Genomic DNA, 13,242 nt, shown 5'->3' on the forward strand with positions numbered 1-13,242 from the left:
TCTAAATTGTAGCAAATGCAAGTAAGCATTGTATTGTGACGAGTTTGGCAATGGAAGCATATGTTTGATTGTAATAAACTCCTTCCAATTGAGTGGAGCCTTTGGCAATAAAGCGGGATTTAAATCTTTCAATGGAAATGTCTGGATTGAGCTTTATCGTATACACCCATTAGGTGTTTTCCTAGAGGTAGATCTGTAAGAGTCCATGTGTTGGTTGCCTCAAGAGCTGAAAGTTCAGTTGTCATGGCTTGTCAACAACATTGGTGTTTGTTGGCTTGAACAAACAAAGTGGGCTCACTGGGAACGTTAGCTATAGCTGAATAGGCTTAAGTAAGGTAATGAGAAATGGGATACTTGGTTTGAGAAGTAGTCAATGTAGGACAATTGTAATCAACCAAGTGAGATGAAGGCTAGCGTGTGTGGATGGGCCAAGATGGACCTGGTTGTATGGGAACAATGGATGTGAGCTGTTGATGACTATTTGGTTCATGACTATACTGGACAATGGGTATAATTGTACTTATTCCAATGTTGGACTATTGACAAGAAGAGTCAAGAACAGAGAAAGTGGTGATTTGCTAATTTGATGCCTTTGGTGTGTGATGAACATCCAGGAATGTTAGTGGAATGATTTAGTGGCCCATGGTCTTAGTCAATGTTCTCAAGATCACGGTAAAGGAACTTATCTTCAAAAAACATGTCCCTTAATACAAAGATTTCTCCTATTTCCATGTTATATAAACGTTATCTCTTTTGTCCATGTGGTAGTGAATGAATATGCAACAATTAGAACATGTTGCAAATTTATCATGGGCCCATTGAGATGCACTAGCATAGAAAAAGCATCCAAAGATTTTCCAAAAAGGGCTTCATAAAGACTTTATCCCAAGAGTAATGGTGTTGGAAGATAATTGATGATATATGCAGTTGTTAGTACACATTCACCCCAAATTTTGATTGGGAGGCTAACATGTAACCGTAAAGCTCTTTCCACTTCTATTATGTGGTGGTGCTTGCGTTTGGCAACCCCATTTTATTAAGAAGTGTCAACATAAGATCATTGATGAGTAATCCCATGATCACACAAGAATTGTTTTAGGGGTGCATAAACAAATTCAAATCCGTTGTCAGATCATATTCCTTTTACTTGAAAACCAATTTGGTTGTTCACCATTGCACAAAACATAATGAAAAGGAAGTTGCATTTGATTTGCATTTCAACAAATAAACCCATGTAAATCTAGTGAAACCATCCACAATTGTTAAGAAGTAATGTGCAGTTGTGTTGGAAGGTGTACAATATCATCCTCAAATATCACAATGAAATAGTTCAAATTCAAATGGTGAAGAAGTATGAATGCAACTAAGGGGAAATGAGTTATGTGTCTATTTAGATCTAAAGAATACATTACATAAAATTTTATGAGTACGTGTTGCTGTAGATAAATCCTTTATTTGTGATAATTGATCATAAGAAGCATGACAATCTATGGTGCCAAATGCTAGAGTAATCAATGTTGGTATTGCTAATAGTATGCAAAGCTATAGTAGAAGTTATAGACAGATAGTAGAGGCCATCACACCTATGTTCCACCCCAATCAACTTCTTGTATCAAGTCCTATATGATGGAGGTAGATTCGGCCCAACCCTTTGGCTATGCGATACGTGGAAGAAAACGGGGTGACCTGGTAGGAATGCCAGCTCGGCACGATGACATAGCACGGCCATATCCCAAGAAGAGGCCCGAGCTTCCCGAGCTCTCCAAGAAGAGGCCTGAGCTCCCGAGCTCTCCAAGAAGAGGCCCGAGCTCCCGAGCTTCCCAAGAAAAGGTCCGAGCTCCCCAAAAGGAGCCCACACTTCCTGGGAGGAGAAACCCGAGCTCTCCCTAAGAATCCCGAGGCTAACAGAGAAGCCCGCGAGGGGAAAAGCCCGGACTAGCCCACCTCAGGTCAGTCCGGACCATATGCCGGCACCTCGGGACAGGACATATTCTCATCCGAACTCAAGACTTCACCTCGTGCACCACTCCGGCACCTCGGCTCCAGGTCGCGCAACTGTGAAACCGTACCTGACAGGTTCGTACTCTGAGGTAGCATGTCTGACTGGTCTGGATCTGACAGATGGCAATCACGCCGTAACGGCCACCTGCTACCGCCATCTCAGTTGTGGCAGAGACGACCCTGACAGAGAGGACAGTGGCGGTTATGTCTGCCCCCCACAGAGGCGGTTATACCTGACTTGGCAAAAACTTGGGAGTGAGTGTACCCGGTGGTTATAAAAGGCCTTCTTCCCCCAGAGAAAGAGGTATGTGATATTTGTGCTTTCTGGTCTTGAAATCTTCTATTTCCCTTGCCTTTTCAAGAATACTAATTTGAGCTTTGGAGTATTCCCACCGGGTTCCTCCCCGGAAATCTCCAATTTCTCCCTTGTTTTAGGCATCTTCAGATCCGCCAAAGGCTAGGTTACCAGCAGCTAAGACCGACTGGATCGTGCGTCATCATTGTAGAATACAAAAGGTGCAAAAAAATAATACAACACAATTATAATCAAATGACGATCTACTGACAAAAATTAGATTGTATTGAACTTGTAGGATGAAGAGCACATTGTATAAGGCAAGGTCAGGTGAGATGGTCACAAGTTAAGCCAAATAATTTGAGGCCCTACTATCAAGAATCCAAATTGAAGGATTAATAGTCCAAGATAGATGAATAGAGGCCTTGCAAAAGTTGTACTGGTGGTGTAAAACTATTAAGTAGAGTGATAAATTGTTGGTATGCTTTATAGCTAAGCCAACAATTGGAAAACCATTAGGTGTGGTGACGTTTTAAGCAGAGGTAGAGGATTTTCTACTTGATTTGTCAAGATCTTGGCCAATTACCACTTGTTTCCTTTATTGTCAATGGATTGAAGGGTATCCAATCAATTCATAACACCACTCCGTCGTGTGATCATTATTTTTGTAGTAATCGCAACAATAACATGAACGATCCTTAGAATTCTTTGAATAGCTCTTCATGGAACTAGAAACTTGAAATGCTGCAACATTAGGTATTGGAGTTCGACTCTCAACCAAGAATTGGTGCTTTTCTTCTTGTAACACAGGAGCATAAATCTTGCTTGCATTAAGTAAAGGTTCCATGCCTAGAATATTGGATTGGACAATTTTGAACCCATCACTCAATCCCATAAAAAATTGGTAGATTCACTCTTTTTTCTTGTTTAGCAAGAAAGTTTTTAGAAGATCCGCATGTGCAGAGATCACAAGTGCAAGAAGAGACGAAGTTATAAACATTCAATTCATCTACAAGCTTTACATTTTTGTGAAATAAACTATCATAGATAAATTGTCTTGTCTGAAAAGGGTTAATTCACGCTTGAGATGGAAGATCCTTGGGTCATTACCTTAATAATGTTATACTTTCATGGAGGTTATGAGTTAGGGCATTGTAAATCCATGAAATGACGATGGCATCATAGTGTTTCCATGTCCATAATTCAGTTGTCTGACCTTATTCTTAGCCCATAGAACATTCAGCATAGCTTTGCACCAAGTTGGATAATTCTCAACATTGAGAGAAGTTGAAACGAGTATAGCTCCTGGACCTGGATTATTTGAATGATGCAAGTAGTATGAGAATTCAGATTTGCTATTGCATCAACTTTGGTTGGATCTTTGGAGACTTGTTCAACACCATGGATTTCAATACTAAAACACTAAGGATTTTTTTATCACCCAACAGAGGCATGCTTAACCTACTCTAATACCATCTAAATTTTGTAAATGCAAAAGATAGAAAAGTGCTTTATTCGAAGACCAGAGTAATATTTATAGATATAGTAGCAACTTGCTTGTGCTAATTGTAAATGATGTAACAAATAGGCAACCGCCTAACAAATTAATTCCCACGTGGAGAATTGCTCCTCCTAAATGACACTTGCTGTAGGTGGAGTATATTGGTGATGATGAATCTATCCATTCGGCAAGCTTTGTGTATGTGGTGGGCCCGCTATACTTCTAATCATTACTTATGTCAATACTTTTCATTATTCTTCTATTAATAAAATAATATTAAAAAGAGGTCATGCATATATATATATATATATATATATATATATATATATATATATATATTTATCTCAATTATAAATCCGATTCAATTATGTTAAATATCAAATTCAATCAAATATTCTTTACACTCCCAAGTACAAAGAAATGAATAATTGAATAATATTAACTATATATTTTCAATGGCTTCACTAGGGTTGTTCACAAAATTTTTCAAACCAACCAAATTGGATCACAATTTTAAAATGTAATTGGTCAGTTTTAGTTTAGTAAACAATAAAACCCAATGATTCAATTTGGTTATGGGTTATGTGTATATAAACTTTCAATTGAATCGTATATATATATATGGTTTTTAAAACGTCGTTGACCTAAATGGTCAAATCATTTGGCCCAAAAACCATTCAGGCAATTGGTTGACTTGGTCAACAATCCATTTGACCTGAACAACCGTTTTGGTTATTTTTTTTTAGTTATATATATCATTAAAGCCTTTTGTCATGCCTCCATCTCCTCAGCCACAACCGGAATTCCAAAAAAGAAGCAAAAGTTGATGGGACCCATACAATATAAGTAGAAAATTTAAAAGTGAATGTTGGGATTTGGGAAATACATATTAAATACAACAATCAAAATGTGTAATGTTGGGACTTGTGAAAATTCAAATGCCTTATCATTCTTTTATTAATTGATTGGAGTGTTATACAACGTGAATTGTTTTTCTTCTTGTTGGTTCTAAAAACAAAGCAAAATCATCTTGTTTGAAAATAGATTATTTATTAAAATAAAAACAAAAAAAACATGTTCTTGGTTGTGCATGTATTTTTTGTTTTCAAAACTGAAACCAAAAATATGTTCTTCAATCTGGTTTCAAGAACATGCTTTCATTTGATTATTGTGCATCATATTCCATAAATCATATAATTTTTGTGCTAGAAAATTTGTCTTTGTTTTAAAAACCAATACTTTGTTGGTTTCAAAAACATGTGTTATTCTTTGAAATAAAACCAACTTGTTTTTCTCTTTGAAAACAAAAACGTAGTTCAAGAACATGTTTTTGATTATTTGTTGATGTGGTAATTCCAAAAACAAATGAAAACAAATACATTCATGTTGTAGAATGCCCCCTAAATCGATCTAATTGGAAATAAAAGTTAAGATTGGTTTTATTTCCTTTCTGGTTGGTTTTGGTTGATTCATTGATCAACCCTAGAGTGTTGGTTCGATTGGAGATATGTTACAATCCTAGGTAAGATGTAATGTAGCTTCGTCTGCTTCAAGGGAGATGAAGACCTCCTAAGCAAGGTTTTTAAAATCGAACCAGACAACGAGCTGGTCAGGGATCCAGTTCCTGGGTCAAATGGTTCGACCGTTCGAACCGAATGGACATCCCATTTTGACAAAAAAATTAAAAATAGTCAAAACCGTTGGACAGTTTGAACAGTCCAATCGCCCGGATCAGCGATTTGCTAACCAAATCAATGGTTTTTGGCGAAATAATGGTTTTGGGGTAAAATAGAACTGATCACCTGACCAGTTCCCGATTTTTTCGGTCCAACCATCCGATCCAGTCCAATTTTGAAAACCATGCTCCTAAGATTACTCTCAATTAATAGAAATAATTTTCATAGTTTAATTAAAAGGAGAACTACGACTTAAATAAACTCTTGAATAATAATTGACTCCTAAAAGCTTGATCTCCATTATAATTCAAGTTCGGCTTCGATTAATGCAAGCTCGTGCTCACACCGTTCAAACAATCTCATGCAACTTTGCATTAGAAATATCTCCCCACAAAATAAAATACATAATTACGGGAACAAGACAATAAAGATTGTTCGAATGGGACAGAAGCCAAACTCTTATAATCCACCATCCTACTCACTCCAACCACTCTTTAAGTAACTACCGACATAGACCCCACAAGACTCAAACATGAATGCACTGCATAAACTCTAACTAATTCAAGATCCTTGTGCCTAAAGTTTTCAATTAACAATATTTTATTCTCTCCCTAATACTTAGGCTGGTGGACCCACTAATGAATATGAGACAGGATGCATCTGTAGTGAACTGGAGAAAAGGAAGCAACCGTTGAAAAAAGGGCGCATGGCATGTAAGAGAAAATAGCCTTCCTTACTGCTGTGGGCATTGGAGATGAACAGGAACATCCATTGATCCAAGTTTTTTTCACTGCATCAGGTTTGGTCCGGGTAATGGTTGACTTAATCCTGAACCATTAAATAAATGAACAGAACCAGTTTTTTTTTCACTGCATCAAGTTGAATGAACAAGCCTAACAACTACTTAAAAAAAAAGAGTAACAACTGACAATAAGCCTATGTATTTCTTGAATTAACTTGTTCAACTATGATACCTGAAAAACTTTTAACCTATTGCATTTTAAGATTTGTATTTTTTTTTTTTAACTTTTTGGGTAGAAAGTTGGGGAATGGTAATCATGTTAAAGTGCTTATCGATAAAGAATATAATATATATATATATATAAATGAAGGCTTTCAGGCTACCGCCTCCACCATTCAAACATGCGACATTTTTTTAAGAAGTTAAAGCCCACAGCCCACTACCACCATTCAGACAAGTGGCCTTCTCATTTTCTAGAAAATTAGATACATGGCAATTTCTGAGAAATTTCTACTAAAGCTCACAACCTACTACTGCTACAGCTCCCCACCATTTAGACACATGGCCTTCTCATTTTTCTAGAAATCTAGACACATGGCATTTTCTGAGAAGTTGCTGCTAAAGTCCACAACCAATTACCACCATTTTCAATCCATTCCTAAAAAAAGGCAGAAAATGCAAAAGTAGTTATCCACAACCACTTCTGCCTACATTCTATCAATCTCAGTTAATCATTAACCCTCTATGTATCATAACAAAAAAAACTATCAATATTCTAATAATTATTGAAAAGCTATTTTTTTAAATAAATATTTCTTAAAATTTTAATAATTATTTAAAATAATAATAAATATAAATTTAACAATATTGATTCCATAATGTAAATTTAACATTACTGATTCCCCGTACTTAGTACAGGGTCATTCACTAGTATAAATAATAAGAAGGTTTGGCTCGTTTGGCTCACAATTTTATGGGGCTAGGCCCAAAAGTTTTATGCAACCACCCCGGGTCTGTGTAGGGCTAGATATGAGCCTGGTGTGTAGGTAGGTCCAGGCTAACATGCTTACATGAAGCCCTTTATACAACACCAAGGCCCAAGCCCATTTCCCTAAATGGCCCTCCTATGCTAATAAGGTAGCCCCCCAAAATGATAATGAGGTTCAGAACTAGACAAACATGAAATGAACCATGAATCGAAAACTTCCCATAGACACCCCATAGAGCGTATTGAGGGGTGAGGAAATGGTTATTCGGTTAAAAATCGAATTGAATAAATCAAAATTTTTAAAATTAAAATTTTAAATGAAAAATCAAATTGAAACTGAAATTTTCAATTTGGTTTTCGGCTATTGAGGTTAAAACCGAATTTCATCACAATGGAAAAATCTATAATGCAGGAAAGATATGGTATGGAAAGAGTTTTGACCAATCAAAACCCACCCATGAATTTTGATAAATAGTACCTTATTCGCTACCACGTTTATAATTTCAATTTATTGGTTAGTTGTTTGTCAGATATCATATCTTTTCCATATCATAGTCGAACCCTACATAGTGTAGTCAAAACGAGTTCACACTGGCACCCCACATAGTGTGCCCCACAAACGCCTCACATGCACATCTCAACGTGCATTGGGAACCTCTCTCGCACTTACCATTGAGAGATGTTTTCAATACACAGGTGGGATGTGCTATGGGGCGTAGATGCAAATTCAGCATCAGAATCAGAGTGATCTATTCCCATAGTCTGTTTGGTTCAAACAGGAATCAAAATGGGAGTTGAAATTAGTTGGAATGAGATTTCATTCCCAAGGGAGGGGGAAATGGGGGAATGTCATTCCACCAGGAAAGGGAATGGGGTTCTGATTCCACCCAATCAAACAGTTGCCATTCCGATTCCTATTCCAGACCCCTATTCTTGCGAACCAAACATGACCTAAATGTTTTATAAACTCCATTTACCTTTAGGGTCGTTCGCTTTTTGGATTTTGAGAGGTGGGAAAGTGGTGAATCTCATTGACCAAGAAACCTATGTTTTTTTTCAAATTTATGTGGGAACCAGAGAAAGTTTATTTTCCTAGAGTGATACCCATCTCCAAGGTGGGTAAATAACTTTCCCACCTGGGGGGAAATGGCCAACACTTGGATGGGACAAAAATGCTCCTTTTAATAATGGATTTTTATGGCTAAAATGACCATTGATTTATTTACTTGGGAAATAATAGAACATGGGTAAATGCACTTACCTACCTGAGTAAGTGTTTCCTAAAACTGACCCTTTTAATAATGGATTTTTATAGCTAAAATGGTTATTGATTTATTTACCTGGGAAATAATAGAACATGGATAAATGCATTTACTTGGATAAATAACTTATTGAAAAAAAATGGAGCCTTATATGCATTATGCAATCAAGGAAAATGAAGTGTTTTCATAAAAACAAAATGCTATTTTGTAGTATCTGATTGCATGAAGGTCATAGAACATAAACAATTTCCAAAAGATGAATATCAGCTACGGGGAAAATGACATTTTCATCCAATTTTTCATAAGTCGTTTTTCGAATAAAGTATTGCTTCTCTCCCAATTCTTGTAATGCCCATATTTTTCAATTTGTTTTCCTCGTCCAGCTAAACTCTAGGAAAATCAGTCTTTTACCTATTAAAATAGCATTTTCCTTTGCAGCCAGTATTACCGGATTGTGTTTTCAGGGAATTCTCTTAACAAAAGCTATGACAGTCAATGTTCAAGTTCAATTTGATAGACTAAAACTATTCCAACCCTATTATATAGGGTCTGAGTCTCTCTTTTAAATCCCAATTTATACGGAGCCGTAATTGAATGGATCTAGACCCTAGGTTGATTTCTGTTTGGTCCAGGAATCCGAATCAGAATTAAAATCCATTAGATTGGAATTGAAATTGAAATGATCTATTCCCAAAGTTTGTTTGGTTCAGACAACAATCAGAATTGAAATTTGAATCAGCTGAAATGGGATTTCATTCTCAACAAATAGGAAATATTATTCTACCTGGAATGGGAATGGGATTCTAATTCCAAGCTGAAATGGGAATGATCCAATTTCAACTCCAGACCCCTATCCCTGTAAACCAAACGGGAGTTTTGGATTTGGTCATTTTAGGTGCAACTTCAACGGGCTCGTATCGAGGGTTTATTAAAATTTGAATGGACTAAGGCCCATATCCTAGTTTTTTTTGGGTGAATCATCATCTGGCCCAGACCTAATCCATAATAATGTCTCAAACCGGAATTGGTTCCATTCGTTTAGCCCAAGTTACAATATTCTGAATTCTAAATAAGGCAAATTTTTTGAAGTACCCCTATAGTTTAGTAAATTGACTAACTCTATCCTTACTATTTACAAATTATATTAAAGTATCCTTAAATTTTCTGGCAATTGTCATGGATTTTAAATATTGATGGAAAAAACAAAATGTCAAATTTATCTTTCATTATTTTTTAAATTTTCAAAATAAAACCTAACTGATAAAAAATTGATTGGTACTCTTTCCGCTTCTAAGAGAAATCTATTAACATTTACAAGAAATCTCCCTCAGGCTTTCCATAGTCTGACCAACAACAGAGGTTGATTGGGCTTCTCTAGTAATTGATCATTTGGTCAAAGGAAAGCAGGAATCCAGCTTTCGGAGATAGGCTGTCCGATGGTGGAGAAGAAGCAGTATGTCGGGGAGGACTTCTTGGTGTTGGTATCTTAGCTGTTGTTGGTGGAAATATTCCAACTTTATGATTCGTTTGAGAGGTCCTGCTAAGGAGAGGTGACAGGTGGAGAAAGAAGACTTGGGGTGCTTTTTCAATGATCTCTTTCTTGAATGTAGTTTTCAGTTATCACCGAAGCAACAATGACCAATTTCGTTGGCAAATGAGAGACAAAACACGGAGAACATCAAAAACTGAAAATACCAACTTGTTCTGTGTTTTTCTTTTGTGTTTTCATAAAGGGTGAGAAAAAAAAACCGAAAAACTGAACCAACTGAGAAAATCGACCGAAATTGAATCAAAAAATCGGTTAATCGAACCGCTTGGCTCGGTTTTAGTTTGATATTCTTAAAAAACCGACAGTTTTGATTCAGTTTCGGTTAACCATTTAAAAAAACCGATGGTTAACCAAATTGATCGATATATATACAATAATATAATATTATATATATATATATATTTTTTTTTTGAAAATCGAATTAAAAAGTTTCAAGAAAAAGGCTGAAAGTCTGCTGACTGCCAAACTGGTGACTGCCACTCTGCCAATCTGTTTTTTCGAAAATCTGAACGTTCAGCCTTTCTCTTTTTCTCTCTGTTCTCACTTTGTCTCTTCAACTTCAAATTCAAAACCTAAACCAGTAAACCTCTATCAGTATCAGTTCTCAGTTCTCTACTTCTCTTCTCGGCATCTCACATGTCATCTCCGCCGCGTAGCCGGCGCCAACCACCAGTACCAAGCGGCAACGATGTTCCCCATTTAAAAATGAGGTCATTTCTAACCCTCCAAATCTCCCAACAAATGGCGGCCATGATTGGGTGTGTGTCTTGCATCACATAAGTTAGAGATCCGGCATTTGTAAAGGCCTAAAATCAGCAGGTCTGAATTTCATAGAGCTAGCCAGCTAAACAGTTCTTGCAAAAAACAGGAGAGTAATGGATGATTGGCACCAATAGGCGACAACAACCACCGGTCCACCGATAGTTTTAGATTTTTTATTTTATTTTAAGTGTATAAAAAAATCAAAAAACCGAACCGCGATTAACCGATCCATCGGTTAACCGGTGAACCGATTAACTAATTGCATCGGTTCGGTTCAGTTAACCAAACCGTAAACACCCCTAAATTTAAAATTGTGTTCAATTTTTCTTTAGGCATTTATTCTCTATGTTTTTCTGTCGTCTGCCTTGTGGCTGGTTGCTTTCTTATTAGAAATGCTATTTTACAAAAAAACGACCTGGCGAACGAAAGACACTAGAAAAACCAGACGATAAGGCCATATTCATGTCCAATTGCCCATCCCCATCCTCTTCCCTTCAGTAGTTAAGAGAGAGAGAGAACTCCAATCGATCCAACATAGGACATGAACTTCTGAGAAGGCCTCCTTTCATTGCCTTCGCTTTTTCTTACCATCCGGCCCCGTCCTGCTTTTACCTTACTTTACCCCGTCCCGGCATCTTTCACAGTTGGATTGCAACTAATACTTAACCGGATCTGCATCTCTCTCACTCAAGCTACATATCCATCTTTCACAAGTAAATAGTGGACCATCGAAAATGGGTCTAGCCATTGATGTGCAGTTATTCATCTTCATCGGTTTCCTCGTACACATCTCAGCAAGTTTTGGAGGAAGCCAACACTCATGGTGCAAACATCGTGGCTCTGCCGTCAAATTCCCATTCTGGCTAAGAGTTTCATAGCCAAATCCCTAATTCCCTATAACTTTCTTGGGCTCGAGCTATCTTTTTATGAGAAGAATGAAATAGTGTTCGAGCTTCCATTTTCAGGAATTTTCTCCATTGATTATACATTCTGACATATAGAAATTTATGATCCTGATGGTTGCATCATTAGATGGCTTTTAAACCTCAATCTATCATCTTCTCCCTTTCAACAGTATCAAGGTTTTAATGTATACTCCTTATTCAATTACTCATCGGCTACAGAATCAAGAGATGGGTTGTACCCAATCAATTGTCTGGGAGTTTCAGGTTACCAAGTTTATGCCGTTGATTACTCATCGGCTACAAAAAATGTTTCCAATGCATAGTGAGATGAACCCGTGAGGTCGGTGTGAGGAGCAGATCCGGTCCATCGGACTTACGACCAGACCTCTCAGTAGCTTGTCATGGATGGAGCGGCCATCTGCTGAACTTTCTTCTTCACTCCCTCTTTGCCGTATCATGTCTACAACCATTTCTTCCAATGCAGCCTTGAATCTCATCATATAAAAAAACTTCATCACTTTATCATATAAAAAAAAAAAAAACATTTTTTCCTACATATGGACTATATGCTTGTTGTTGAGCTGCCAGTTGGACCAACGGAAGAACTTCACAGCAATAGATAGGTAGCCATACGAGAGTTTCGGAACCCCTTCGTCGTCTTCCGTCGTAACCTTAACTCCTGTCTCTTCCAAAGGACCTTTTCAACAGTTAGAGAAGGTGTGTCGGATATGGTTTTGCGATTTTGCAGAGCAATTTGGTGTTGGGAGGCAAATTCGAGATTTCCAGATACGAAACGAAGGTAGGATGCCTGATCTGACATTGGTTCTATTTCTACTGCTCAGGACCTTCATTGAAAGTAGGCTTCTTGTTCTGCTCCATTTTCGAAGAATCATCATCGTGAGAAGATTGTTAATTATTTCGATCCATGAGAACTAATAAGCCAGAAAGAAAAGTTCCTGGTCCAAAATCCAAATTAACTCTTCTTTCTATCGATGGATTGATTGATAATGATTCAGGATAAACATCATTGCAACTATACCCACGTCATTACCCCAATCACAAACTCTTTCAATAGCTATTGTAATCAATTAACGTATTTCACTAAAAAACTCTGCTTCTGTACAAAATACTGTATATAAAATACAAACCTGTGTTCAACCATAAAGATAAGATTTTGAGGTTGAAGGATTTCTCTCAAGCTCCCTTGTTATTAGTATTTTATTGATCGACCATCAGAAACCATAGAGACAAAGAGAGAGAGAACCGAGGGAACTTCTCGCAACACTCCTAGTCAGATCCAATGGGAATTTTCTCACTACCACTCTCAGTAAAAGCAGTTCATTCTGAATATCTGCTGTGCTCTTGTGTTTACCGTGTTCGTAGCTCCTGGCGCCACTTAATATTTTATCCGTTTTCATAAAGTGTATTTTAGGAATTTTAATAAATATATTAGTCACATGATTAATAGAATGTGACGGAAAGTTAACGGCAATGAAGGTTGTAAACAATTGTCAGAGAAAAACTCAAGTGTATTGGTGTAGAAGGGTTGGATCATGTATCC

This window comes from Nelumbo nucifera, chromosome 6, assembly GCF_055504915.1.
Source record: "Nelumbo nucifera cultivar China Antique chromosome 6, China Antique-T2T, whole genome shotgun sequence".
Classification (NCBI taxonomy): Eukaryota; Viridiplantae; Streptophyta; class Magnoliopsida; order Proteales; family Nelumbonaceae; genus Nelumbo; species Nelumbo nucifera.